This window comes from Caretta caretta, chromosome 24 (assembly GCF_965140235.1).
Source record: "Caretta caretta isolate rCarCar2 chromosome 24, rCarCar1.hap1, whole genome shotgun sequence".
In the NCBI taxonomy this organism is placed as follows: Eukaryota; Metazoa; Chordata; order Testudines; family Cheloniidae; genus Caretta; species Caretta caretta.
The window spans coordinates 14,924,377-14,939,403 of record NC_134229.1 but is presented as its reverse complement, the minus strand read 5'-3'; the positions used below and the strand labels follow the sequence as shown (position 1 = coordinate 14,939,403).

General features: G+C 59.4%; 1 protein-coding gene and 1 pseudogene across 1 annotated transcript in view; both read right to left on the bottom strand.

Moving 5' to 3' along the window:
• Positions 1-15,013, bottom strand: part of LOC142070058 (uncharacterized) — a 42,216-nt gene extending 27,203 nt beyond the window's left edge. The window contains exon 1 of the mRNA XM_075123033.1: positions 14,689-15,013. The gene's annotated coding sequence lies outside the window, so the exon portion shown is untranslated. The remainder of the gene's footprint in view (positions 1-14,688) is intronic.
• LOC142070087 (U2 spliceosomal RNA) lies at positions 14,566-14,658 on the bottom strand (annotated as a pseudogene).
• Positions 15,014-15,027: the final 14 nt, after the last annotated feature.

Sequence of the window (15,027 nt, the reverse complement as noted above, 5' to 3'; positions counted from 1 at the left end):
GCGAGGAAGTGGTTGCTGGCGTCCCACTTGCTGGTCAGTTCGAAGGCTTTTCCCTGGTCCGGCTTGCGCTTCAGGGCTTCTACGTACAGCGAGTGGGTGGCTGCCTTCAGGGTCTTTTCCAGCAGGCCCCTGGCGCTCGGGGTGACGATGGTGTTGCCCTCGGACCCGATCTGTGGCACCAGGACACCCAGCTCCTGGCGCTCCTCATACCACTCCCAGCGGCAGCCGATGCGTTTCCCCAGGCGGCGCGTGGCGTTGCGGGCGCGGGACCACAGCGAAGCGATGTCGCCCCCATCTCGGCCGAATTCGCCGTCCAGGGAACCGCTCAGGAAGCTGGCGGTGTCTTGGCTGGACGGGGCTCTACCGATCCGCTTTTGCGTTACGTCGTGGAGGGCTTTCGCTGCGATGCTCTTTACCGTGGCGTCGGGGCACGTCAGCAGGCGGAAGGCGTGGGTGATCACTGCGATGTCACCCAGGTCACCCATGCGGGGGACATTGGCACCGCCATGCCTGTGGGTGATATAGACCAGCTCGTTGCTGGCTCTCTGGGGAAGGAATAACCACTTCTTCACCAGCTGCCGGATGACCTTGTCCGCCTTGTTGAGGGGTACCTTTGCCACGGCGGAGCCCCTCAGCCTACAGCACATGTGTTGCGATCTGTTTATAACAAAATAAAGGACATTAAACTGATAAGAACAGATTTAATAATTTTATTTGAGATAATGTTGAAATAAGGAACGGTACAGAGTTCAAGCATAGGAGTTTCTGGTCGTCAGGGGATAAGGTACAGATTATCGAGGGGTGCAAAATGCGATTTAGGAGCTGGTGGAGCAAGGATCACATAATAATCTGCAAACTCCCCGACTGGGGGAAAAGTTTAACCGGTCAGAGTACAGACATCGGGATATGGGGTAAGTTATCCACACAACAGCTACGTTCGGTATGCTGGGTATAGTGAGTGAATACGGGGTGGGGATGGGTCTACCCTCATTTGGTAGGGTTTAATGTGCAGCGGGTTTACGGTTCCAGTTCATACGGTCCGATGGGGAAGGCCTCTCAGTCTCTTTCCCACGGTGTGTGCACAGTGTCGTACCGGCTCACTCCTCCTGGTACTGTCGGTGGCCGGTGATGTGCTCGATATAGATGTCCCTGGACCATCGGATGGTGTCCGAGACCATGAGGCGCCGCATGAGCCGTGCGTAGCGTCTACCGATCCCGCAGGTCCGCAGCACACGCTCGTTGCAGGGGTCCCAAGCGCCCAGGGCTCCGACAATCAGGGCGTCCAGCTGCACCTCGTAGCCCTTCGCTCTCAGGGTGTCGGCCAGAGGGGCGTATTTTTCCAGTTTCCGAGCTCGAGCTTCTCGGAAGGCCGGGGTCCTGTTCTCGAAAGGGACCGTAATGTCGACGAGGATGATCTTTTTCTGGGTTTCGTTGGTGACGACCACGTCGGGTCGTAGCGGGCTGTCGGTACCGGAGATGGCGCAGTTCACGGCGACCTCCCCCAGGCTAGGTGAGATGGCTTTCACCAGGCGGTTCTGGATGGCGTTGTGGCGCAGCTGCCAGGCTCTGGAGTGGGGCTTGCAGCTGCACAGGACGTGGGGCAGGGTCTCGTTGGAGTAGCCGCACTTCCTGCAACGCTTGTCTCGGTTCCCGTGGCGGACGGCTCCGTTGAGCGGGACGCAGTTGAGCCGGGCGCGGTGGATGAACCGCCAGTCGGCGAAGCGGGTGAAGCCGCCCCCGGCGAGGAAGTGGTTGCTGGCGTCCCACTTGCTGGTCAGTTCGAAGGCTTTTCCCTGGTCCGGCTTGCGCTTCAGGGCTTCTACGTACAGCGAGTGGGTGGCTGCCTTCAGGGTCTTTTCCAGCAGGCCCCTGGCGCTCGGGGTGACGATGGTGTTGCCCTCGGACCCGATCTGTGGCACCAGGACACCCAGCTCCTGGCGCTCCTCATACCACTCCCAGCGGCAGCCGATGCGTTTCCCCAGGCGGCGCGTGGCGTTGCGGGCGCGGGACCACAGCGAAGCGATGTCGCCCCCATCTCGGCCGAATTCGCCGTCCAGGGAACCGCTCAGGAAGCTGGCGGTGTCTTGGCTGGACGGGGCTCTACCGATCCGCTTTTGCGTTACGTCGTGGAGGGCTTTCGCTGCGATGCTCTTTACCGTGGCGTCGGGGCACGTCAGCAGGCGGAAGGCGTGGGTGATCACTGCGATGTCACCCAGGTCACCCATGCGGGGGACATTGGCACCGCCATGCCTGTGGGTGATATAGACCAGCTCGTTGCTGGCTCTCTGGGGAAGGAATAACCACTTCTTCACCAGCTGCCGGATGACCTTGTCCGCCTTGTTGAGGGGTACCTTTGCCACGGCGGAGCCCCTCAGCCTACAGCACATGTGTTGCGATCTGTTTATAACAAAATAAAGGACATTAAACTGATAAGAACAGATTTAATCATTTTATTTGAGATAATGTTGAAATAAGGAACGGTACAGAGTTCAAGCATAGGAGTTTCTGGTCGTCAGGGGATAAGGTACAGATTATCGAGGGGTGCAAAATGCGATTTAGGAGCTGGTGGAGCAAGGATCACATAATAATCTGCAAACTCCCCGACTGGGGGAAAAGTTTAACCGGTCAGAGTACAGACATCGGGATATGGGGTAAGTTATCCACACAACAGCTACGTTCGGTATGCTGGGTATAGTGAGTGAATACGGGGTGGGGATGGGTCTACCCTCATTTGGTAGGGTTTAATGTGCAGCGGGTTTACGGTTCCAGTTCATACGGTCCGATGGGGAAGGCCTCTCAGTCTCTTTCCCACGGTGTGTGCACAGTGTCGTACCGGCTCACTCCTCCTGGTACTGTCGGTGGCCGGTGATGTGCTCGATATAGATGTCCCTGGACCATCGGATGGTGTCCGAGACCATGAGGCGCCGCATGAGCCGTGCGTAGCGTCTACCGATCCCGCAGGTCCGCAGCACACGCTCGTTGCAGGGGTCCCAAGCGCCCAGGGCTCCGACAATCAGGGCGTCCAGCTGCACCTCGTAGCCCTTCGCTCTCAGGGTGTCGGCCAGAGGGGCGTATTTTTCCAGTTTCCGAGCTCGAGCTTCTCGGAAGGCCGGGGTCCTGTTCTCGAAGGGGACCGTAATGTCGACGAGGATGATCTTTTTCTGGGTTTCGTTGGTGACGACCACGTCGGGTCGTAGCGGGCTGTCGGTACCGGAGATGGCGCAGTTCACGGCGACCTCCCCCAGGCTAGGTGAGATGGCTTTCACCAGGCGGTTCTGGATGGCGTTGTGGCGCAGCTGCCAGGCTCTGGAGTGGGGCTTGCAGCTGCACAGGACGTGGGGCAGGGTCTCGTTGGAGTAGCCGCACTTCCTGCAACGCTTGTCTCGGTTCCCGTGGCGGACGGCTCCGTTGAGCGGGACGCAGTTGAGCCGGGCGCGGTGGATGAACCGCCAGTCGGCGAAGCGGGTGAAGCCGCCCCCGGCGAGGAAGTGGTTGCTGGCGTCCCACTTGCTGGTCAGTTCGAAGGCTTTTCCCTGGTCCGGCTTGCGCTTCAGGGCTTCTACGTACAGCGAGTGGGTGGCTGCCTTCAGGGTCTTTTCCAGCAGGCCCCTGGCGCTCGGGGTGACGATGGTGTTGCCCTCGGACCCGATCTGTGGCACCAGGACACCCAGCTCCTGGCGCTCCTCATACCACTCCCAGCGGCAGCCGATGCGTTTCCCCAGGCGGCGCGTGGCGTTGCGGGCGCGGGACCACAGCGAAGCGATGTCGCCCCCATCTCGGCCGAATTCGCCGTCCAGGGAACCGCTCAGGAAGCTGGCGGTGTCTTGGCTGGACGGGGCTCTACCGATCCGCTTTTGCGTTACGTCGTGGAGGGCTTTCGCTGCGATGCTCTTTACCGTGGCGTCGGGGCACGTCAGCAGGCGGAAGGCGTGGGTGATCACTGCGATGTCACCCAGGTCACCCATGCGGGGGACATTGGCACCGCCATGCCTGTGGGTGATATAGACCAGCTCGTTGCTGGCTCTCTGGGGAAGGAATAACCACTTCTTCACCAGCTGCCGGATGACCTTGTCCGCCTTGTTGAGGGGTACCTTTGCCACGGCGGAGCCCCTCAGCCTACAGCACATGTGTTGCGATCTGTTTATAACAAAATAAAGGACATTAAACTGATAAGAACAGATTTAATAATTTTATTTGAGATAATGTTGAAATAAGGAACGGTACAGAGTTCAAGCATAGGAGTTTCTGGTCGTCAGGGGATAAGGTACAGATTATCGAGGGGTGCAAAATGCGATTTAGGAGCTGGTGGAGCAAGGATCACATAATAATCTGCAAACTCCCCGACTGGGGGAAAAGTTTAACCGGTCAGAGTACAGACATCGGGATATGGGGTAAGTTATCCACACAACAGCTACGTTCGGTATGCTGGGTATAGTGAGTGAATACGGGGTGGGGATGGGTCTACCCTCATTTGGTAGGGTTTAATGTGCAGCGGGTTTACGGTTCCAGTTCATACGGTCCGATGGGGAAGGCCTCTCAGTCTCTTTCCCACGGTGTGTGCACAGTGTCGTACCGGCTCACTCCTCCTGGTACTGTCGGTGGCCGGTGATGTGCTCGATATAGATGTCCCTGGACCATCGGATGGTGTCCGAGACCATGAGGCGCCGCATGAGCCGTGCGTAGCGTCTACCGATCCCGCAGGTCCGCAGCACACGCTCGTTGCAGGGGTCCCAAGCGCCCAGGGCTCCGACAATCAGGGCGTCCAGCTGCACCTCGTAGCCCTTCGCTCTCAGGGTGTCGGCCAGAGGGGCGTATTTTTCCAGTTTCCGAGCTCGAGCTTCTCGGAAGGCCGGGGTCCTGTTCTCGAAGGGGACCGTAATGTCGACGAGGATGATCTTTTTCTGGGTTTCGTTGGTGACGACCACGTCGGGTCGTAGCGGGCTGTCGGTACCGGAGATGGCGCAGTTCACGGCGACCTCCCCCAGGCTAGGTGAGATGGCTTTCACCAGGCGGTTCTGGATGGCGTTGTGGCGCAGCTGCCAGGCTCTGGAGTGGGGCTTGCAGCTGCACAGGACGTGGGGCAGGGTCTCGTTGGAGTAGCCGCACTTCCTGCAACGCTTGTCTCGGTTCCCGTGGCGGACGGCTCCGTTGAGCGGGACGCAGTTGAGCCGGGCGCGGTGGATGAACCGCCAGTCGGCGAAGCGGGTGAAGCCGCCCCCGGCGAGGAAGTGGTTGCTGGCGTCCCACTTGCTGGTCAGTTCGAAGGCTTTTCCCTGGTCCGGCTTGCGCTTCAGGGCTTCTACGTACAGCGAGTGGGTGGCTGCCTTCAGGGTCTTTTCCAGCAGGCCCCTGGCGCTCGGGGTGACGATGGTGTTGCCCTCGGACCCGATCTGTGGCACCAGGACACCCAGCTCCTGGCGCTCCTCATACCACTCCCAGCGGCAGCCGATGCGTTTCCCCAGGCGGCGCGTGGCGTTGCGGGCGCGGGACCACAGCGAAGCGATGTCGCCCCCATCTCGGCCGAATTCGCCGTCCAGGGAACCGCTCAGGAAGCTGGCGGTGTCTTGGCTGGACGGGGCTCTACCGATCCGCTTTTGCGTTACGTCGTGGAGGGCTTTCGCTGCGATGCTCTTTACCGTGGCGTCGGGGCACGTCAGCAGGCGGAAGGCGTGGGTGATCACTGCGATGTCACCCAGGTCACCCATGCGGGGGACATTGGCACCGCCATGCCTGTGGGTGATATAGACCAGCTCGTTGCTGGCTCTCTGGGGAAGGAATAACCACTTCTTCACCAGCTGCCGGATGACCTTGTCCGCCTTGTTGAGGGGTACCTTTGCCACGGCGGAGCCCCTCAGCCTACAGCACATGTGTTGCGATCTGTTTATAACAAAATAAAGGACATTAAACTGATAAGAACAGATTTAATAATTTTATTTGAGATAATGTTGAAATAAGGAACGGTACAGAGTTCAAGCATAGGAGTTTCTGGTCGTCAGGGGATAAGGTACAGATTATCGAGGGGTGCAGAATGCGATTTAGGAGCTGGTGGAGCAAGGATCACATAATAATCTGCAAACTCCCCGACTGGGGGAAAAGTTTAACCGGTCAGAGTACAGACATCGAGATATGGGGTAAGTTATCCACACAACAGCTACGTTCGGTATGCTGGGTATAGTGAGTGAATACGGGGTGGGGATGGGTCTACCCTCATTTGGTAGGGTTTAATGTGCAGCGGGTTTACGGTTCCAGTTCATACGGTCCGATGGGGAAGGCCTCTCAGTCTCTTTCCCACGGTGTGTGCACAGTGTCGTACCGGCTCACTCCTCCTGGTACTGTCGGTGGCCGGTGATGTGCTCGATATAGATGTCCCTGGACCATCGGATGGTGTCCGAGACCATGAGGCGCCGCATGAGCCGTGCGTAGCGTCTACCGATCCCGCAGGTCCGCAGCACACGCTCGTTGCAGGGGTCCCAAGCGCCCAGGGCTCCGACAATCAGGGCGTCCAGCTGCACCTCGTAGCCCTTCGCTCTCAGGGTGTCGGCCAGAGGGGCGTATTTTTCCAGTTTCCGAGCTCGAGCTTCTCGGAAGGCCGGGGTCCTGTTCTCGAAAGGGACCGTAATGTCGACGAGGATGATCTTTTTCTGGGTTTCGTTGGTGACGACCACGTCGGGTCGTAGCGGGCTGTCGGTACCGGAGATGGCGCAGTTCACGGCGACCTCCCCCAGGCTAGGTGAGATGGCTTTCACCAGGCGGTTCTGGATGGCGTTGTGGCGCAGCTGCCAGGCTCTGGAGTGGGGCTTGCAGCTGCACAGGACGTGGGGCAGGGTCTCGTTGGAGTAGCCGCACTTCCTGCAACGCTTGTCTCGGTTCCCGTGGCGGACGGCTCCGTTGAGCGGGACGCAGTTGAGCCGGGCGCGGTGGATGAACCGCCAGTCGGCGAAGCGGGTGAAGCCGCCCCCGGCGAGGAAGTGGTTGCTGGCGTCCCACTTGCTGGTCAGTTCGAAGGCTTTTCCCTGGTCCGGCTTGCGCTTCAGGGCTTCTACGTACAGCGAGTGGGTGGCTGCCTTCAGGGTCTTTTCCAGCAGGCCCCTGGCGCTCGGGGTGACGATGGTGTTGCCCTCGGACCCGATCTGTGGCACCAGGACACCCAGCTCCTGGCGCTCCTCATACCACTCCCAGCGGCAGCCGATGCGTTTCCCCAGGCGGCGCGTGGCGTTGCGGGCGCGGGACCACAGCGAAGCGATGTCGCCCCCATCTCGGCCGAATTCGCCGTCCAGGGAACCGCTCAGGAAGCTGGCGGTGTCTTGGCTGGACGGGGCTCTACCGATCCGCTTTTGCGTTACGTCGTGGAGGGCTTTCGCTGCGATGCTCTTTACCGTGGCGTCGGGGCACGTCAGCAGGCGGAAGGCGTGGGTGATCACTGCGATGTCACCCAGGTCACCCATGCGGGGGACATTGGCACCGCCATGCCTGTGGGTGATATAGACCAGCTCGTTGCTGGCTCTCTGGGGAAGGAATAACCACTTCTTCACCAGCTGCCGGATGACCTTGTCCGCCTTGTTGAGGGGTACCTTTGCCACGGCGGAGCCCCTCAGCCTACAGCACATGTGTTGCGATCTGTTTATAACAAAATAAAGGACATTAAACTGATAAGAACAGATTTAATCATTTTATTTGAGATAATGTTGAAATAAGGAACGGTACAGAGTTCAAGCATAGGAGTTTCTGGTCGTCAGGGGATAAGGTACAGATTATCGAGGGGTGCAAAATGCGATTTAGGAGCTGGTGGAGCAAGGATCACATAATAATCTGCAAACTCCCCGACTGGGGGAAAAGTTTAACCGGTCAGAGTACAGACATCGGGATATGGGGTAAGTTATCCACACAACAGCTACGTTCGGTATGCTGGGTATAGTGAGTGAATACGGGGTGGGGATGGGTCTACCCTCATTTGGTAGGGTTTAATGTGCAGCGGGTTTACGGTTCCAGTTCATACGGTCCGATGGGGAAGGCCTCTCAGTCTCTTTCCCACGGTGTGTGCACAGTGTCGTACCGGCTCACTCCTCCTGGTACTGTCGGTGGCCGGTGATGTGCTCGATATAGATGTCCCTGGACCATCGGATGGTGTCCGAGACCATGAGGCGCCGCATGAGCCGTGCGTAGCGTCTACCGATCCCGCAGGTCCGCAGCACACGCTCGTTGCAGGGGTCCCAAGCGCCCAGGGCTCCGACAATCAGGGCGTCCAGCTGCACCTCGTAGCCCTTCGCTCTCAGGGTGTCGGCCAGAGGGGCGTATTTTTCCAGTTTCCGAGCTCGAGCTTCTCGGAAGGCCGGGGTCCTGTTCTCGAAGGGGACCGTAATGTCGACGAGGATGATCTTTTTCTGGGTTTCGTTGGTGACGACCACGTCGGGTCGTAGCGGGCTGTCGGTACCGGAGATGGCGCAGTTCACGGCGACCTCCCCCAGGCTAGGTGAGATGGCTTTCACCAGGCGGTTCTGGATGGCGTTGTGGCGCAGCTGCCAGGCTCTGGAGTGGGGCTTGCAGCTGCACAGGACGTGGGGCAGGGTCTCGTTGGAGTAGCCGCACTTCCTGCAACGCTTGTCTCGGTTCCCGTGGCGGACGGCTCCGTTGAGCGGGACGCAGTTGAGCCGGGCGCGGTGGATGAACCGCCAGTCGGCGAAGCGGGTGAAGCCGCCCCCGGCGAGGAAGTGGTTGCTGGCGTCCCACTTGCTGGTCAGTTCGAAGGCTTTTCCCTGGTCCGGCTTGCGCTTCAGGGCTTCTACGTACAGCGAGTGGGTGGCTGCCTTCAGGGTCTTTTCCAGCAGGCCCCTGGCGCTCGGGGTGACGATGGTGTTGCCCTCGGACCCGATCTGTGGCACCAGGACACCCAGCTCCTGGCGCTCCTCATACCACTCCCAGCGGCAGCCGATGCGTTTCCCCAGGCGGCGCGTGGCGTTGCGGGCGCGGGACCACAGCGAAGCGATGTCGCCCCCATCTCGGCCGAATTCGCCGTCCAGGGAACCGCTCAGGAAGCTGGCGGTGTCTTGGCTGGACGGGGCTCTACCGATCCGCTTTTGCGTTACGTCGTGGAGGGCTTTCGCTGCGATGCTCTTTACCGTGGCGTCGGGGCACGTCAGCAGGCGGAAGGCGTGGGTGATCACTGCGATGTCACCCAGGTCACCCATGCGGGGGACATTGGCACCGCCATGCCTGTGGGTGATATAGACCAGCTCGTTGCTGGCTCTCTGGGGAAGGAATAACCACTTCTTCACCAGCTGCCGGATGACCTTGTCCGCCTTGTTGAGGGGTACCTTTGCCACGGCGGAGCCCCTCAGCCTACAGCACATGTGTTGCGATCTGTTTATAACAAAATAAAGGACATTAAACTGATAAGAACAGATTTAATCATTTTATTTGAGATAATGTTGAAATAAGGAACGGTACAGAGTTCAAGCATAGGAGTTTCTGGTCGTCAGGGGATAAGGTACAGATTATCGAGGGGTGCAAAATGCGATTTAGGAGCTGGTGGAGCAAGGATCACATAATAATCTGCAAACTCCCCGACTGGGGGAAAAGTTTAACCGGTCAGAGTACAGACATCGGGATATGGGGTAAGTTATCCACACAACAGCTACGTTCGGTATGCTGGGTATAGTGAGTGAATACGGGGTGGGGATGGGTCTACCCTCATTTGGTAGGGTTTAATGTGCAGCGGGTTTACGGTTCCAGTTCATACGGTCCGATGGGGAAGGCCTCTCAGTCTCTTTCCCACGGTGTGTGCACAGTGTCGTACCGGCTCACTCCTCCTGGTACTGTCGGTGGCCGGTGATGTGCTCGATATAGATGTCCCTGGACCATCGGATGGTGTCCGAGACCATGAGGCGCCGCATGAGCCGTGCGTAGCGTCTACCGATCCCGCAGGTCCGCAGCACACGCTCGTTGCAGGGGTCCCAAGCGCCCAGGGCTCCGACAATCAGGGCGTCCAGCTGCACCTCGTAGCCCTTCGCTCTCAGGGTGTCGGCCAGAGGGGCGTATTTTTCCAGTTTCCGAGCTCGAGCTTCTCGGAAGGCCGGGGTCCTGTTCTCGAAGGGGACCGTAATGTCGACGAGGATGATCTTTTTCTGGGTTTCGTTGGTGACGACCACGTCGGGTCGTAGCGGGCTGTCGGTACCGGAGATGGCGCAGTTCACGGCGACCTCCCCCAGGCTAGGTGAGATGGCTTTCACCAGGCGGTTCTGGATGGCGTTGTGGCGCAGCTGCCAGGCTCTGGAGTGGGGCTTGCAGCTGCACAGGACGTGGGGCAGGGTCTCGTTGGAGTAGCCGCACTTCCTGCAACGCTTGTCTCGGTTCCCGTGGCGGACGGCTCCGTTGAGCGGGACGCAGTTGAGCCGGGCGCGGTGGATGAACCGCCAGTCGGCGAAGCGGGTGAAGCCGCCCCCGGCGAGGAAGTGGTTGCTGGCGTCCCACTTGCTGGTCAGTTCGAAGGCTTTTCCCTGGTCCGGCTTGCGCTTCAGGGCTTCTACGTACAGCGAGTGGGTGGCTGCCTTCAGGGTCTTTTCCAGCAGGCCCCTGGCGCTCGGGGTGACGATGGTGTTGCCCTCGGACCCGATCTGTGGCACCAGGACACCCAGCTCCTGGCGCTCCTCATACCACTCCCAGCGGCAGCCGATGCGTTTCCCCAGGCGGCGCGTGGCGTTGCGGGCGCGGGACCACAGCGAAGCGATGTCGCCCCCATCTCGGCCGAATTCGCCGTCCAGGGAACCGCTCAGGAAGCTGGCGGTGTCTTGGCTGGACGGGGCTCTACCGATCCGCTTTTGCGTTACGTCGTGGAGGGCTTTCGCTGCGATGCTCTTTACCGTGGCGTCGGGGCACGTCAGCAGGCGGAAGGCGTGGGTGATCACTGCGATGTCACCCAGGTCACCCATGCGGGGGACATTGGCACCGCCATGCCTGTGGGTGATATAGACCAGCTCGTTGCTGGCTCTCTGGGGAAGGAATAACCACTTCTTCACCAGCTGCCGGATGACCTTGTCCGCCTTGTTGAGGGGTACCTTTGCCACGGCGGAGCCCCTCAGCCTACAGCACATGTGTTGCGATCTGTTTATAACAAAATAAAGGACATTAAACTGATAAGAACAGATTTAATCATTTTATTTGAGATAATGTTGAAATAAGGAACGGTACAGAGTTCAAGCATAGGAGTTTCTGGTCGTCAGGGGATAAGGTACAGATTATCGAGGGGTGCAAAATGCGATTTAGGAGCTGGTGGAGCAAGGATCACATAATAATCTGCAAACTCCCCGACTGGGGGAAAAGTTTAACCGGTCAGAGTACAGACATCGGGATATGGGGTAAGTTTTCCACACAACAGCTACGTTCGGTATGCTGGGTATAGTGAGTGAATACGGGGTGGGGATGGGTCTACCCTCATTTGGTAGGGTTTAATGTGCAGCGGGTTTACGGTTCCAGTTCATACGGTCCGATGGGGAAGGCCTCTCAGTCTCTTTCCCACGGTGTGTGCACAGTGTCGTACCGGCTCACTCCTCCTGGTACTGTCGGTGGCCGGTGATGTGCTCGATATAGATGTCCCTGGACCATCGGATGGTGTCCGAGACCATGAGGCGCCGCATGAGCCGTGCGTAGCGTCTACCGATCCCGCAGGTCCGCAGCACACGCTCGTTGCAGGGGTCCCAAGCGCCCAGGGCTCCGACAATCAGGGCGTCCAGCTGCACCTCGTAGCCCTTCGCTCTCAGGGTGTCGGCCAGAGGGGCGTATTTTTCCAGTTTCCGAGCTCGAGCTTCTCGGAAGGCCGGGGTCCTGTTCTCGAAAGGGACCGTAATGTCGACGAGGATGATCTTTTTCTGGGTTTCGTTGGTGACGACCACGTCGGGTCGTAGCGGGCTGTCGGTACCGGAGATGGCGCAGTTCACGGCGACCTCCCCCAGGCTAGGTGAGATGGCTTTCACCAGGCGGTTCTGGATGGCGTTGTGGCGCAGCTGCCAGGCTCTGGAGTGGGGCTTGCAGCTGCACAGGACGTGGGGCAGGGTCTCGTTGGAGTAGCCGCACTTCCTGCAACGCTTGTCTCGGTTCCCGTGGCGGACGGCTCCGTTGAGCGGGACGCAGTTGAGCCGGGCGCGGTGGATGAACCGCCAGTCGGCGAAGCGGGTGAAGCCGCCCCCGGCGAGGAAGTGGTTGCTGGCGTCCCACTTGCTGGTCAGTTCGAAGGCTTTTCCCTGGTCCGGCTTGCGCTTCAGGGCTTCTACGTACAGCGAGTGGGTGGCTGCCTTCAGGGTCTTTTCCAGCAGGCCCCTGGCGCTCGGGGTGACGATGGTGTTGCCCTCGGACCCGATCTGTGGCACCAGGACACCCAGCTCCTGGCGCTCCTCATACCACTCCCAGCGGCAGCCGATGCGTTTCCCCAGGCGGCGCGTGGCGTTGCGGGCGCGGGACCACAGCGAAGCGATGTCGCCCCCATCTCGGCCGAATTCGCCGTCCAGGGAACCGCTCAGGAAGCTGGCGGTGTCTTGGCTGGACGGGGCTCTACCGATCCGCTTTTGCGTTACGTCGTGGAGGGCTTTCGCTGCGATGCTCTTGACCGTGGCGTCGGGGCACGTCAGCAGGCGGAAGGCGTGGGTGATCACTGCGATGTCACCCAGGTCACCCATGCGGGGGACATTGGCACCGCCATGCCTGTGGGTGATATAGACCAGCTCGTTGCTGGCTCTCTGGGGAAGGAATAACCACTTCTTCACCAGCTGCCGGATGACCTTGTCCGCCTTGTTGAGGGGTACCTTTGCCACGGCGGAGCCCCTCAGCCTACAGCACATGTGTTGCGATCTGTTTATAACAAAATAAAGGACATTAAACTGATAAGAACAGATTTAATCATTTTATTTGAGATAATGTTGAAATAAGGAACGGTACAGAGTTCAAGCATAGGAGTTTCTGGTCGTCAGGGGATAAGGTACAGATTATCGAGGGGTGCAAAATGCGATTTAGGAGCTGGTGGAGCAAGGATCACATAATAATCTGCAAACTCCCCGACTGGGGGAAAAGTTTAACCGGTCAGAGTACAGACATCGGGATATGGGGTAAGTTATCCACACAACAGCTACGTTCGGTATGCTGGGTATAGTGAGTGAATACGGGGTGGGGATGGGTCTACCCTCATTTGGTAGGGTTTAATGTGCAGCGGGTTTACGGTTCCAGTTCATACGGTCCGATGGGGAAGGCCTCTCAGTCTCTTTCCCACGGTGTGTGCACAGTGTCGTACCGGCTCACTCCTCCTGGTACTGTCGGTGGCCGGTGATGTGCTCGATATAGATGTCCCTGGACCATCGGATGGTGTCCGAGACCATGAGGCGCCGCATGAGCCGTGCGTAGCGTCTACCGATCCCGCAGGTCCGCAGCACACGCTCGTTGCAGGGGTCCCAAGCGCCCAGGGCTCCGACAATCAGGGCGTCCAGCTGCACCTCGTAGCCCTTCGCTCTCAGGGTGTCGGCCAGAGGGGCGTATTTTTCCAGTTTCCGAGCTCGAGCTTCTCGGAAGGCCGGGGTCCTGTTCTCGAAGGGGACCGTAATGTCGACGAGGATGATCTTTTTCTGGGTTTCGTTGGTGACGACCACGTCGGGTCGTAGCGGGCTGTCGGTACCGGAGATGGCGCAGTTCACGGCGACCTCCCCCAGGCTAGGTGAGATGGCTTTCACCAGGCGGTTCTGGATGGCGTTGTGGCGCAGCTGCCAGGCTCTGGAGTGGGGCTTGCAGCTGCACAGGACGTGGGGCAGGGTCTCGTTGGAGTAGCCGCACTTCCTGCAACGCTTGTCTCGGTTCCCGTGGCGGACGGCTCCGTTGAGCGGGACGCAGTTGAGCCGGGCGCGGTGGATGAACCGCCAGTCGGCGAAGCGGGTGAAGCCGCCCCCGGCGAGGAAGTGGTTGCTGGCGTCCCACTTGCTGGTCAGTTCGAAGGCTTTTCCCTGGTCCGGCTTGCGCTTCAGGGCTTCTACGTACAGCGAGTGGGTGGCTGCCTTCAGGGTCTTTTCCAGCAGGCCCCTGGCGCTCGGGGTGACGATGGTGTTGCCCTCGGACCCGATCTGTGGCACCAGGACACCCAGCTCCTGGCGCTCCTCATACCACTCCCAGCGGCAGCCGATGCGTTTCCCCAGGCGGCGCGTGGCGTTGCGGGCGCGGGACCACAGCGAAGCGATGTCGCCCCCATCTCGGCCGAATTCGCCGTCCAGGGAACCGCTCAGGAAGCTGGCGGTGTCTTGGCTGGACGGGGCTCTACCGATCCGCTTTTGCGTTACGTCGTGGAGGGCTTTCGCTGCGATGCTCTTTACCGTGGCGTCGGGGCACGTCAGCAGGCGGAAGGCGTGGGTGATCACTGCGATGTCACCCAGGTCACCCATGCGGGGGACATTGGCACCGCCATGCCTGTGGGTGATATAGACCAGCTCGTTGCTGGCTCTCTGGGGAAGGAATAACCACTTCTTCACCAGCTGCCGGATGACCTTGTCCGCCTTGTTGAGGGGTACCTTTGCCACGGCGGAGCCCCTCAGCCTACAGCACATGTGTTGCGATCTGTTTATAACAAAATAAAGGACATTAAACTGATAAGAACAGATACTACACTTGATCTTAGCCAAAAGGCCGAGAAGCGATACCCCTCCGCTGAGCTGTTCTGCAGCCCACCCGTTCCCACCGCTCTCCACGCCACGGTGACCGCTGCCGCTGAGCGGCCCTAACGCCACAGCCATGCTCCGACCACTTCCACTCGACTCCGACTGCCTTTGCCTTTCCGCTCCATTTTCACCAGTCGGAGCCAACCGCCTCCGGCCTGAAAGTTGAGCTTCAAAACTGCTCCATTCCTCCAGCTTGTTCGCGGTCGCCTTGTCACTCGTTTCTCTGCCCGGAAGATTCTCTCTATTTGCATGAAGCCGGCCCCTTCGCTGCAGCGTGCTGACGGCACCGGCTTGCTCACCCTGGCCTCGCGGCCCCGCTCGCGCCCCCTGCAGCACGCGCGAATCAAGC